We start from the raw sequence: 13,060 nt of genomic DNA on the forward strand, positions 1-13,060 counted from the left end.
GCCGCAGCTCACATTTAAGGAGCCCACATACACAACCAGCTTCACTGGTCATCCTTCTTCACAGGGTGGAACGGCACTGAGATATTTTAAAGCGCCTGGTTCCGGTTGTGAGTGAGTGGCGCGTTGTTTTCTGAACGCCGTAAGAAAGTTGGACAACCTCAAGCTGTGGCAATAAATGCGAAAAAGCGAAATAATTATGTTGTGAGGCGCTATGTTAGCTTCACTGGCGTAACTGCTGTAACGATGCAGCTCGACCCATTGCCCTAAGGAATAGACACCTTCTTTGAATAACATTGCATGCTCTGACGAGCCCTAGTACCTTTCTTTTGAAGACCAACAACTGTAAAATGTGAAAGTATCAGCATGAATTCACTTTATTTGTTGCCGAAGCAGAACAATGTCTCTCTAAAGTCTAGCATCGATACCAGTGAAGAGCTGTTCAGACATTTAGGTTCTTCCTGGCCCGCGCTTCTTACGCACATGTTGTTGCGGCGTAGTTCGAAATGGCTGTCTGTACCTGATCTCTGCAAAAGGAAGTGCAAATGCTCTGTAGTTGTGGCACCAATGTACAACGCGTTTATCGAAGGTTCTTAAAACCAACAAGTTCTCAATATGCAAGTCGCATAAACGAGAAGTAGAATTCACCAAGTTTGCGCGAAATATAAGCTTGCCTAAAAATTCGCAGCGACAACCAACAGCGGAAATTATTCTTTTAGACGGATTCAAAGAACGCATATGGTTATTGCAGTGAGATCACAGCGAAGTCCAGAAAAATATAGGAAGCCGCCATAATGGGCCATTATACAAAATTCCGCCAGAACCCAAATCAGGATGGATCGTGACGTTAGTGCGATTAGCATTCAAGCTATGTACCGCCACAACGTAGTACCACCCATGACACGCGTCACGCATAAGGCACGTGCGCAGCCTGGTTCCTCTCTCGCTCTTATGCTTTGGACATACGGTGCCATGAGGCGGCGCCACGATGAAGCCCGCGTGTGTTGCGTGTCAGAATGCATATGTTTTGAAAAGATTGCCTTATTATATATGACACGGATACGTTTACTCCCACCACTTTAGAAGATTTAAAGGTTTTTTGTCATTGAAGAATGACACATACTCATTCCCACAAGTTCACACAAGTGTCGAAAGATCTAGTTCAAGTAGCTCACGAGGCTTTTCCAGGCCCCGTGATACGAGATTTTCCTTTGTTCCCGGCGCGCTCCACGGAGCTAAGCCGTGGAGCGCGTCTGGAACACCAGGGGTGTGTTGGCTGCATCCATCACCTCTCCAGAGGCCGTGGATGATGCCCGCTCGGCGGGCACACTCTGGGGTTTGTCGAGCCTGTCTGCACGCGCAGTGGCCCTGGGACCGGCAGGCCCGAAAGTCTGCTGGCCCGTCTTGACTGGGCGCTGAACAGCACTGGCTGCTCCTGCCAGGGGGGCTGGTATCGTAACCGACATCACACTCCGTGCGACTTCGGCGGCCACCGAAGGATGTGGCGCTGCCCCCCGGCGCGCCAGATCGGTGTAGGAAGGACTGAACTGATTGTGGAGTGAGAAACGCTTACGTGCCTCTGGAAAAGATAGGTTGAGTTTTACTTTCACTTCTATGATCTTTTTCTCTTTTTTCCACGGGGGGCACGATCGCGAGTAGGCGGGGTGATCTCCTTCACAGTTGTCACAGTGGTTTGTTGAAGTACAGATGTCAAAAGCATGTTTAGAACTACAGTTAGCACAAGTAGCACGTCCTCTGCAGTTCTGCGACCCATGCCCAAAGCGCTGACACTTGAAGAATCGACGTGGATTTGGGATATACGGCCTTACGCGAAGCTTACCGTAACCGGTTTCTATTGTTTCAGGTAAGATGCGGGTTCCGAAAGTAATGATTATGTGTTTGGTAGGCATTTACGTGTCATCTCGCCTCAATGTTATCCTTTGTACTTTCACTATGTTCTGGTCTTGCCATCCTTCAACTAGTTCGCTTTCACTCAGTTCGAGACGGTCATCTTCCGAGACGAACCCGCGCACTGTGTTCATTGACCTATGTGGGCCCACTGAGACGGTCATTTCCCCAAATGCTGCAACTTTCGAGAGTTTGTCACATTTTAATTTGTCGCGAAGTTCGAGAAGATCGCCACTTCCCATCTTTCTTACTTAATAGCCTGGGCCAATTGCTTCCGTGAGAGATTTCGCTACAAGAAATGGTGAGATCATTCTGACTGTTTTGGTATCGTGCTGACTATGTACAACGTGGTACTTGGAAAAAGATTGTTTTGGTTGCATGAAAAACGTGAATGCTTCATCGGTGCGCCCTCTCTTCAGGGAGCGATCGAGTAGTGGTGGAAAGTCGTTTGCCATATAAAGTTGCAAAATTCGGCTGCGATAGTAGCCACCCACCTTGTAGCGCCCAAGAAGGGGACGCTACAAGGCTGGAAGAGTACCTGCAGACGCCAGCCATGCATCACCGCTATAAGCTAATATATATACCCAAGACTGGATATATTACACACGATTAACCCTTGCCGCCAGGAAATTCAAAAAAAGTAATAAGGAGTGAAGAGAAGACAGGAAAGAGGGAAAAGTTGAAGAGAAAGACAAAGATTCGAGAGGACAGGAAAAGGCGACTGCCGATTTACTCCAGGTGGGTCAGTTTGTACGTGCCGTCGACGTGAAGCAGAGGCCGAAGAGGTGTGTTGCCGCCGCCGGGGGGCCTTAACGGTCCGAGCACCCGGCATCGGCTTAACCCCCCGGATCCCCCTTTCCCCGAACACGGCTAAGCCGCATACAGCTGCACGCGGGATGGTCCAACCCTCGTGAGCTCGGGTACGTGGTGTCGCAGCACACCAAGGCCTGCTGACGCAGACGCCTCTGCGGGGAAGCGGAGTTGGGCCAGCGTGTCCTTATGTGAACCCGTACGTTTAACATGCTCCTGCATGCAGTAGGCTTCCGTAACTGGAGCCGTGTAACTAATGTCAAATATACCCTTTTTACTTCATTCTTACTATCGGAGGTATTCGTCGATAGGCTTGGTGCATTCCTTGCCCTAAAGCCACCTCGAGCCGCAACAGCGCTTGCCAAGCCGTAACAGAAATTATCAAAATAATGATGGTCACCGTGCCTACACATATAGCCTAGAGCATGCACTACACCGTGATCTAATACCGCGGTGCGTGTTCATACACAATAGCTGCCTGAATTATGTTAGCCAGCTTTACGATGACGCGTCATAATGAGTCTTCACTGCAAAATAGAGAAGGTTTGTCGAACTTTTAAATGACAATTTGACTTTGTTAGAATCAGACCCTAAATAGGTGGGTTTCAATTGAAACATTAAGGGTAAATAAGAATATAGCATCTTATGCATCAGGGCGTGGTAGCCCATTTTGTTTTAATTAGGTTTCCCTATATTCAGAAGAAGACGCCTTTATAAGAGGTTCGCGCACGCACGCCGATTTTCTCTTAATAAGCAACTTTTTAGATAAAAATTGTACTTACCACAATGACACTCGCAGTAAGTTAGATAATGAGTACAACTCATGTTATCAGTATCTGCACATTGCCTAGACCACGAGCGGAAACATGGTTGTCTCTGCGGCGCTGAAAACATAGGGCAATGAAGAATGTTAGTGCGGAAAAGGCTTAAAAAGTAGCTTTTTTAATTCCGTGTTCATGCGATCGAGGAAACGTAGTGCGGGATGTGGCGTAGGGTATATGGAGAAGTTTTGGTATTTAATGCAAGTTTAGGGGTGAGGCCACGGCCATTTCATCGGTGATGAATAACACGAAAGATTCAATTAGGCAAAGTACAAAATATTTGGAGGAGACCTTTATGTACAGGAAAAGCGAATGTCAGCGTCCAGAAGCCACCTAAGATATGGCGCATAAGGGCACCGAGTGGTGCTAAATTCGCACTTAGTGCGTGACGTCTGCGATTTTTCCTCATTGGCGCCTAAAGATGACGTAGATGAGCAAAACGCGACCTTTTGTCTCGTATTTGCCTTTGGTAATCCTTATTGCGTAACATTATCCTTGAGGACATATTACGGCCATATTTGGAAGCCGAGATATCATCCACAACTTCCCTTTCCGTACGAGGTGACCTTTCCGGCCTTTATTAGGGCGGACGCATTAGATGACTTATGGCTCACCATCCGGCGTTATGGCACCAAAGTTCAAGCTCAAGCGCCAGTATTTCTTAATGAATAATAAAGAAAAGAGGTTGATTATCTCTGTTCGCGTTGAACGGACGCCGTTCTAGATATTCAGTGTAGCGACAAACGTGTCTGCGTGTGGTTTTCTCGGTTCTGTTTTTCACCGAGTCATCTACACGGGTCTTATTACATTTCGAGGAGTTAAGTGTGCCTGCGAGAACTGGTAATAAATTTGTTGTTGAAAGTTAGCGCTGTGTGTTTGTATTATTTGCCTCTCCGTGTTCCTCTCATTCGGCCTGCGCTACAAGGAAGTAGAAGGCATCACACACACTAGCCCATGTAGCTACCAAAGTTGATGAAAGGGTTAACATAAAAAGAAAATCATTCGGTGAACCTGCGTATGTGTCCTAACGGTCTGCAAAGACTTGCTACGACCGTTCTAAGGTGCCATTGTCCACGCAAAACCAGTGGCGATGTCTAGGTGACTAAAAGGGAAAAACAAGTCAAGGGAAAACAAATAATAGTAAGTAACAGCGCATTCGAATGATTATGTCAAAGTCATTTAATGAATGTCTCGTTTTTGACACTGTTACATTCTGCAAGAGAAGTCGGGCGCCCGTCTTCCAAAATTTTGAATAAAGTTAAGTGTAATCTTGGTCTGGGTGCAAAACTACTTTGAACTTCTACAAAACATTTCCGCGCTGCAGCCTTTTTCTTTTTCGGCTCAGGCTGGTATACCGTACGAACCTGAGCTGCGACATCAGATCAACCTGAGTCTAGTGACTTCAATATTAAAACATTTTAAAACGTGGTTAAACATAAATTTAAGCTATAAAATTTGCAGTCCATTCGCACGACATAAACACAAATTCATCAATATAGAAAGTGTATTGAGAACTCAACAACCACATTTTGCAAAAATCGAGCAATATCTAGGTAAATTTCTTATCCGTGTTAGGGAAGAACTCGCGTAAGAAGTGGGCAGCACTCCCAAGCCTTCACCAATAAGGGTGTTTGCTTGAACCAGTGAGCGAAATATATGTGTAGGAAAATTTTCGTAATCCTTGACACAACATCCGTAAAACCATAAAACCGACTGGAATTCGCAAACTTTAAAAAATATTTAGGGAGAGCTGGCAAGTTTGAACCTATCGATATGGCATGCTGCCATACGTATACGATGACTAGTTTGATTGCATGCTGCCATAGGCATGGTGACTTTTGAGTCCCATGTAATGCATCCGCTATGAGTCGCGTGATCTGCGGCTTCCAGATCGAAAGGGATGAATTCGCCTTCCATTAGTGTCTGTATGGTGCCTTCTTCTACAGTGCTGTAAAACTTCGAGAAAATAGCGTCTTCTTTTGTTGAAGCAGAAACTACTCCTGCTGTCTCAGAGGAACACGTGGCAGAGCCTAGAATAAAAGAACGTCTGCTAGTGCAGGGGGCTCTTTAATGAACTTGAGCAGTAGTAACATGCTACCTTCTACTTTATACATGCTACTGTTCTGCAGACCGTGGTAATAGGCTGCTAGCTTCAGAAACTGCAATATGACGATGTGAGAGAAATCCTCCGGAACTGGCTTGCTCGGTCCCATAACGCTCAGCAAGAACTGACGATCATTCCCAAAACTACTCTTGTGGCCAGTGGCGTAAATGTGGAAGTACATGGCCGTAAAACTACTGCAAGTATTTCCCGGTGTAACTCAGCCTAATTGTGCTCTGCTGGCTCCGATGTGCGCGAAGGATATGCTGTTAGTACTTGCCATCCTAAACTGTCTTTTTGTGCCGGAACAGCCCCAACCCCGTACAATGACGCATCACAAGAGAACAAAAGTTGCCTGTTTTCATTGCGGTGTGCATAGACAGCTATTCCAAGGATGAGCGGTTTGAGTTCTTCAAAAGCCTTCTTGTGTCCCTCGTCCTATTTCTGTGAAGCATCATTTAAAGCAACTCATAAAACATGGAATCGACCTTGCCTCTGTTTCGGAAAACGGTCATAAAAGATAAGTATGTCCAAAAATAACTGCAGAATCTGCATACTTCTCGATGTAGGTTGATTGATAATAGCCCGGACATTCTCATTTAATGTTTGTATTTCTTAGAAATCGGTGTGTGTATTCTAGAAGTTGAGCGTCTGAGACTGAGAAGCGACTTTGATTTGATTTAGTCACTGGGAAGTCTCTACAAGACTTGCGGACAGTCTGCATCAATGCTTCGCTTTTGTGGCCCCACTGATCAGAATATTGTAAGGATAAACACGCAGTTCCCGTGGATCTTTTCAATACGACCAGTGAAATCCGCTGTCTGGGTTACCATGCTAACTCGTTACGTCGAAGCTTGAGCGGTGCATAGCCTGAGCTGCAGTGGGTAAACCAATGGGTGAACCAGTGGCCATTGTTTTTAGGGGTGGCCCGGTGTCTTTACAGAAATAGAAATGGTATAGGTAAGCAAACAAACAAATTTATTTACCTAAGACATAAGTTCGGCATTACTGCTTTCATCCATGTCTAGGTGCGCACTGGTGTAGCCTCGTCCCCGGTGCACCGCAGCGGGGCGTTTCCTTGCAGGTAGGTTCATACGGTCTATGCTCTGCGCATGTTCTGCCGCGCGACGTGCGTCTAGCAACGGAAACGCACCTCTTGTTTCTTTCGCGCTTCTTGCTGCACCCGCTGCTTTCGCACGCTCCCGGAAACCACGCTGACTGCGGCTTCAGTCTTCATACATGCACGGATCTTTGTAAACTGCTTGTATTTCTGATTCCTGCCGCCTGCTCTTCTTGGATGGGACCCCTTAAAAGCGCATTCGGTTTTTAATATTGGAGGTGTTGGCCTCGAGCGTGACAGTTGCGGTGTCCGCGACGCCCTAATATTCCGTCTACCGGAACCATTTAGTCACATAATATGCTTCCTGCCCCTTGAGAATCGCAGCGAAGAAATAGCGCGGGCATCGGAGATCGTATCTGGGAAAAATTGAGGAGCTGTTTATTCAATAAACGAGCGAAATTTTCGCTTCACGCTAGAAAACGTACGTGGAAATATTTTGCGGAGCTTGGCCTGCACTCTTGGTATTTTTTGCTCGTGCGCATGCATCAACGTTCAACAAGTGGTTTAGTTCTATGAGGTTATGAACCCTGCAAAAAATACTAATAATCAGTCGACCATAGTTACGGTGTGTTTTCGTATTCAAGTTGCTTTATTTACAAGATTGTTGTGGCTGGCTCTCTGGCCTAGTGTTAACAGCTCAAAACGTAGACGGGACACGAGACCAGAAGACGACACCACAAGCGCTGTGGTGTCGTCTTCTCGTCTCGTGTCCCGTCTACGTTTTCCGCTGTTAACGCCAGCGTATCCAGCTTTTCTGGACATGAGGGTTTAGTTCGCGTGAGTGCCACCACGTGGCGTACTAACCTTAAGCTTTTCAAACTTCCCGCGGTGACGCGTGATGACGTCAACTAAACAAAAAAAAAAATCAAAGCTATCCCTATGCACTGAACTTCGCCACAATGCTTGTCCCGCCGGTGTTATCAGTGTTCTTGATCAATCGTGTTCGCTCGTCGCCTAAAAATTAGTCGTCATCATAAGAGCGTTTAGTCGCGACGAGCAATGGTTGATTCTGGGCTTTTGATGCGGTTCTTTGTTTTTCTTGTTTACTTTTTTCTTTTCCTTTTCTTTTTCTTTTTTTTTCATTCTACGGAGTAGAGAAGCTAGCGTAATCGTCAGAAGTACTTCGCGGCAGCCTTTCTTCAGTCGGCACACATTGTTAACGTCCGAACATCGCACAGTGTCTACTAGAGACGCCGTCGTGGACGGATTTTGATCTTTCGCTATCGATTTCGTTAAGTTGCACACAATTATTTCACTAGCGACTTTGCAATGCGCACTCATGGACTACCGCCGCAGCTGCAAATCTAGATGTGCTTAAGTATTAAGACATATACATGGATATGTTGGTTTTTTTACTTTGACACAAAAGTCACGATACAAGAGTTGGGTAAACTGCCCCTGTGTCGTCGCAGGGTGTGAGACTGGGCTAGTTGGTATTCCATGCTAAAGTGACTAGCGCAAGAGTGGACACTGGACACTAAAGAGGCGACAAGGATAAGCGCAAATATCCAACTGGACGCTTGTCCTTGTAACGTCTTTAGTGTTCCCTGTCCACTCTTATGCTAGTCACTTCAGTTTGTGTCGTCGTCCGTTAGCATGCTATGGCCGAAGCTGCTCGCAATATTACGTTACACTTACGGGCCACCAGGCCAGGTACACCCTTGGGTACGACATATACAGTACTTGCAGTTAGTTTCCAAAGTAGTCTCCTATGGCGGCTATCCATGTGCGTGAAACAAGAACGCTATTTAAAATTATTGTGCAGTAATATATGCGAGATTTGTATGTTCTCCACATTCTCTACCATGTGGCCGTTCCACCTTTATTATATAGCCACAATGTAGACTCTCCTGAAACTTCCTGGCACAACTCCTGAGACTTAATTGTATTCAAGAGTTGTGCGACTGCCCAGGACATCCTTAACGAGTGTTACATAGCAGATTATGAGGTTTTACTAGCCAAAACCACGATTTCATTATGATGCACGCCGTGCTGGAGGATTCGGGATTAATTTAGACCACTTGGGATTTTTTAACGTGCGCCTAACCCTAAGTACGCCGATTTTCGCATTTCACACCCATTGAAATACGGCTTCCGTGGTTGGGATTCGATCCCAAGACCTCGTGATTAGCAGCCGAACCCAATAAAAGCTAAGCAACTACGCAGGGGTAGGAATGTTGCCAGTAGGAGGAAGGTGACAGCCGGCACGTGAGACAATTTGTTCCCATCCTCATTGCGCGAGAATCGGTAGCATCTGTCGAAGAATGACACCGTAGAATGCACTGTATTCAATGTGATGGAGTCCGCGTCCAATATTTCAAACCCGAATCGTACTGTAACTACTGACGGCCAGGCATCTCGCTAATACGTGCAGTCGCTTGACAGCTGCCGAGCGCTGGCGTCGGCCACAGAACCTACTTGACCTTTGTTCAACACTTCCCGACATTCTCGCCTTATTTCGCACCATTGCGTTTCAACTGAACTGCTTGAACAGCCAATTTATTTGCGCCAAAGTTTGGCCACCCTGTCAACGTTATGGTTTCTTATTTTTAAGTCATCTTTTATATTTAGGCTAATGCTGTCCTGAAATTTCCAGCTGTTTCACCTTTCCCGAAATGCCTGCGTTTTTGTCGGCCCCTGTTCATATTTTGGGGGATATTTAATAGACGTGGAAACCATTGCGTGGCCCCCTGACCAAGCTGCTCAAAAAGTCATTTTATATCCCTGAGGTCTTGTGCAAGCTTCTGCCTTCTTGCCGTTCATCAACCCTGTCAACTGTATCCCATTTTGACGACTCCAATCCCACGGAAGTTGGCAACGATATAGTGTCCACGGGATTAAAGCCAATTAAATCAATTCTACTGTGGATACGACAGCCGCTTTTGCTCAGAGTAAATAGAAATATTGCGTTAATGAGCGCCATTCTTAAGCATTTAAATTGACAGTGAAAAAATTATGCGAATCCCATGTATGTGCGAATCGATGTAAGCAAAGCTTTCTGTGTTTGTTGTCATTGTCGAACGTAATCTCCACAGAGTAGAGAGGCACTCTCTAATGAAATGCTGTCAATGTTTTCCTGACTACGCCTGCCATTGTGATGCAAATAAACGGGCCTTCAACTCTTTTTCTCAGAAATAAACGCTGAATGAAATGCTGACGTGATCCTAAACAAAATCAACAAGCGCCATAGTGCTCGATCTTATGACGTCCATATTCGTAAGCTTATATTCGAGATTTTTTTTTTTTTTGGGGGGGGGGGGGGGGGGTCGATGTGCTCTTATACCCTAGAAATGTCCCTCGGACGTCTCTTATGTTCTCGTTTTTATTCTCAAGTACCCAATGAAAACTCTCATCACTGCAACTTCATGATGTCCTGGTGGCAGGCCACGATGGCGTGTCGCGCAAGTATGACCACACTGATTCATTTGGGTTGACATATTGTCACGTGGTCGTGACGTCAAAGAACACAGTAGCAATACTGTGAAAGGCAAAAACTAGCTTTTATTTGGCGAACCTGTGCCCACAAAACAGGCTACACTTAAAGCACAACGAGAGCGGCGAACACAGTCGGCGATCGTCGAAAATCTGATCAGTGGGTCAAGCGCGTCGGCTTTCATACATCAGTCGTCGAATGTTCCAGACTAATCGTTCGGACCCGCGTGCCTTCCACAAAGATCTACACCATTCGCGTCACGCGATGAAATCAGATAACACAAGGTTCGGCGACAACAGACAGCCGGGTAGAAGCATCGATAACTTTCCAGAAACGTCGGATACGTGCAGGCGCGTCCCGCGCTGCGCGATTACATTTGTTAGGCGGCGAAACGTGATCGCCCGATAAAGTACACGTGTCAGTATACTATTTTGTGCGTCATACTTCGCCACATTCATTTTTCAAACTATGCCAGAGCTCGAAAAGGGTGGCCAACTCAGTACGTCCCTTTCCTCTGTTTACTTCCGCAAAATGTGTGTTTATCGCTGTGGTTACCAAATACGCCCAGCGGTATGCTACGACTCAAGCCTTTCTGGCGGCTGAGCAACTGAAGTCGCAGGCTTTATTCAACATGGCGTCGACGTTCAATATGGCTATCCTCAATTACTTTTCGCGGACTTCGCTCACCGACTTCTCTCCAGTGTCATCTCTTACACTACTCGCTCCTGCTAGACACAACACAAACACGCAACGACCTTAATGAAGTATCAATTACACGCTAGTTGACACGCTGTCGATGTATATTTCCGCTGAGCACCGGGATTGGAGCGTGGTCCTGTCTATGGTGACATTATCCGTCTACAGCCTCGCTCAACAACACCGCTTGTTACTCATCATGTTTTTTTTTTGTTTTTTTTTTGTCCGCAAGAGCATAGTGTATTTCCTCTGAATGTGCTTTCGGCTTTAGGCGTGACCTTGCACGACCGCTTATTCTGTTACGTTGACGGCGACCGTTGTCGTCAGGCTGCCGCCTCATTGTGAGCTTCGCAGTCACCAGAGAGCACAGAAAGCTGTCTTCACAAAAAGCCACCGGGATTCGAGCCGATCTCCCAAATGCTCCATCTTGCATTTGGGAAATGGGCACGCTAACCATTACGCTACCACCTGCCTCCACCAATTTCTGTTTATCTATCTGCCTTCCCACCTCACGTTTTTGCCGCAGACGCAGGCAGAACGGATGCAGAAACAAAAAAAAAAAGATTGCTTGAGCCGCCAGCTGGCACATGATATTAACTTTGGCAGGTTATTCTCATTGGAGCGCATGTAGGCTTGCGGCTGCGTGCAGATTGTGGGTGGCCTTAGCTTTATTGTAAATTTGCTTTCACCGACTCTTTTCAGCTAGAATTGAAATGCCGGACAAAAATTTGACCTACCGTTGAATATTTTTTTATTCTTTTCTCTGTTTCAACCAAAAACGCTCATTTACACAAATAGTAATTTTTTTAAGAAATGGCATAAGGATACTATATTTCGAGGTCATGTCGTTGTGTCAATGCCGGCCGGCACCACGTATGGACGAAAGGGCATCACAGTGCCGATGCACGCAGCAGGTTACTGAATGATGAAAACAGGAAACGACTGTTTTTCAGTTCTCGCAACATATTGTACACAGAACGCAAGGCACCCACCACCATTACATTTTATTTTTGAGCATTGCGACACACAATGGCGGACTGATATACTTCCTAAAGGGGTTTCATTTTATTTTTTCATCACAGAACCGCAAGCACAGGTTGCGTCGCACGTATACCGCAGCTACGTACTGTTGCCGCGCTCCTTTTCCTTTAACAATGTGGCCCCCGGCAGCTTCACGCGCTCCCGTAGGTGGCGGATTGGACTGTCACTCCAGAAGTTTAAATACATAACCTCTTTGCACAGAAACGGCGGCATGATTGTTAACATATTGTCACGTGGTAGTGACGGTGAAGAAAGAAGCAGTACGGTGGAATACAAAACTAGCTTTTATTGGGCGAACCTGTGCCCACAAAACAGGCTACACTTATAGCACAACGAAAGCGGCGAACACAGTCGGCGATCGTCGAAAATCTGATCTGCGGGTCAAGCGGGTCGGCTTTTATAGAGCAGTCGTCGAATGTTCCAGACTAATCGTTCGGACCCGCGTGCCTTCCACAAAGTTCTACACCATTCGCGTCAGGTGATGAAATCAGATAACATAAGTCTCGGCGACAACAGACAGCGGATAGAAGCATCGATAACTTTCCAGAAACTTCGGATACATGCAGGCGCGTCCCATGCTGTGCGATTACATTTGTTAGGCGGCGAAACGTGGTTGCCCGATAAAGATAAGTACACGTGTCAATACCCCCCTCTTAAAAAAAGCATCGTCCCGATGCTACAAATATAAGAGAGCGAAACACAAAAGGACACTTCTTAAACATAAGTAACAAAAAAGAAATAAAGTCCAAAGGTCAGTTACGCGAAGCCACAAAGTTCGTTAACGCTGGTAGTAGGGCTTGAGTCGCACAACGTGGACTATTTCAGGTCGCGAGCGGCGCCGCTGTGATAGCGAAATACCGTCTGGCACGACCTCATAGTCCAGTGCGCCAATGCGTCGGATGATCTTGTACGGTCCGAAATAGGGACGCAAAAGCTTCTCGCTCAGTCCTCGTCGGCGTATAGGGGTCCAAACCCAAACACGGTCACCGGGCTGGTACTCCACGAAGCGTCGTCGGAGGTTGTAGTGTCGGCTGTCGGTCCTCTGCTGGTTCTTGATTCGCAGGCGGGCGAGCTGTCGGGCTTCTTCGGCGCACTGGAGGTAGGTACGGACGTCAAGGTTCTCCTCGTCCGTG

At 46.5% G+C, this 13,060-nt stretch overlaps 1 long non-coding RNA gene across 1 annotated transcript in view; it reads right to left on the reverse strand.

The window, feature by feature from the left end:
- Positions 1 to 356: 356 nt before the first annotated feature.
- LOC129386409 (uncharacterized) overlaps positions 357 to 13,060 on the reverse strand; it is a 53,456-nt gene continuing 40,752 nt past the window's right edge. Inside the window, exons 4-5 of the long non-coding RNA XR_008613796.2 lie at positions 3,498 to 3,599; positions 357 to 524 (exon numbers count right to left, since the gene is read on the reverse strand). This is a non-coding gene — a long non-coding RNA (uncharacterized lncRNA). The remainder of the gene's footprint in view (positions 525 to 3,497; positions 3,600 to 13,060) is intronic.

This window comes from Dermacentor andersoni, chromosome 4, assembly GCF_023375885.2.
Source record: "Dermacentor andersoni chromosome 4, qqDerAnde1_hic_scaffold, whole genome shotgun sequence".
Lineage (NCBI taxonomy): Eukaryota > Metazoa > Arthropoda > Arachnida > Ixodida > Ixodidae > Dermacentor > Dermacentor andersoni.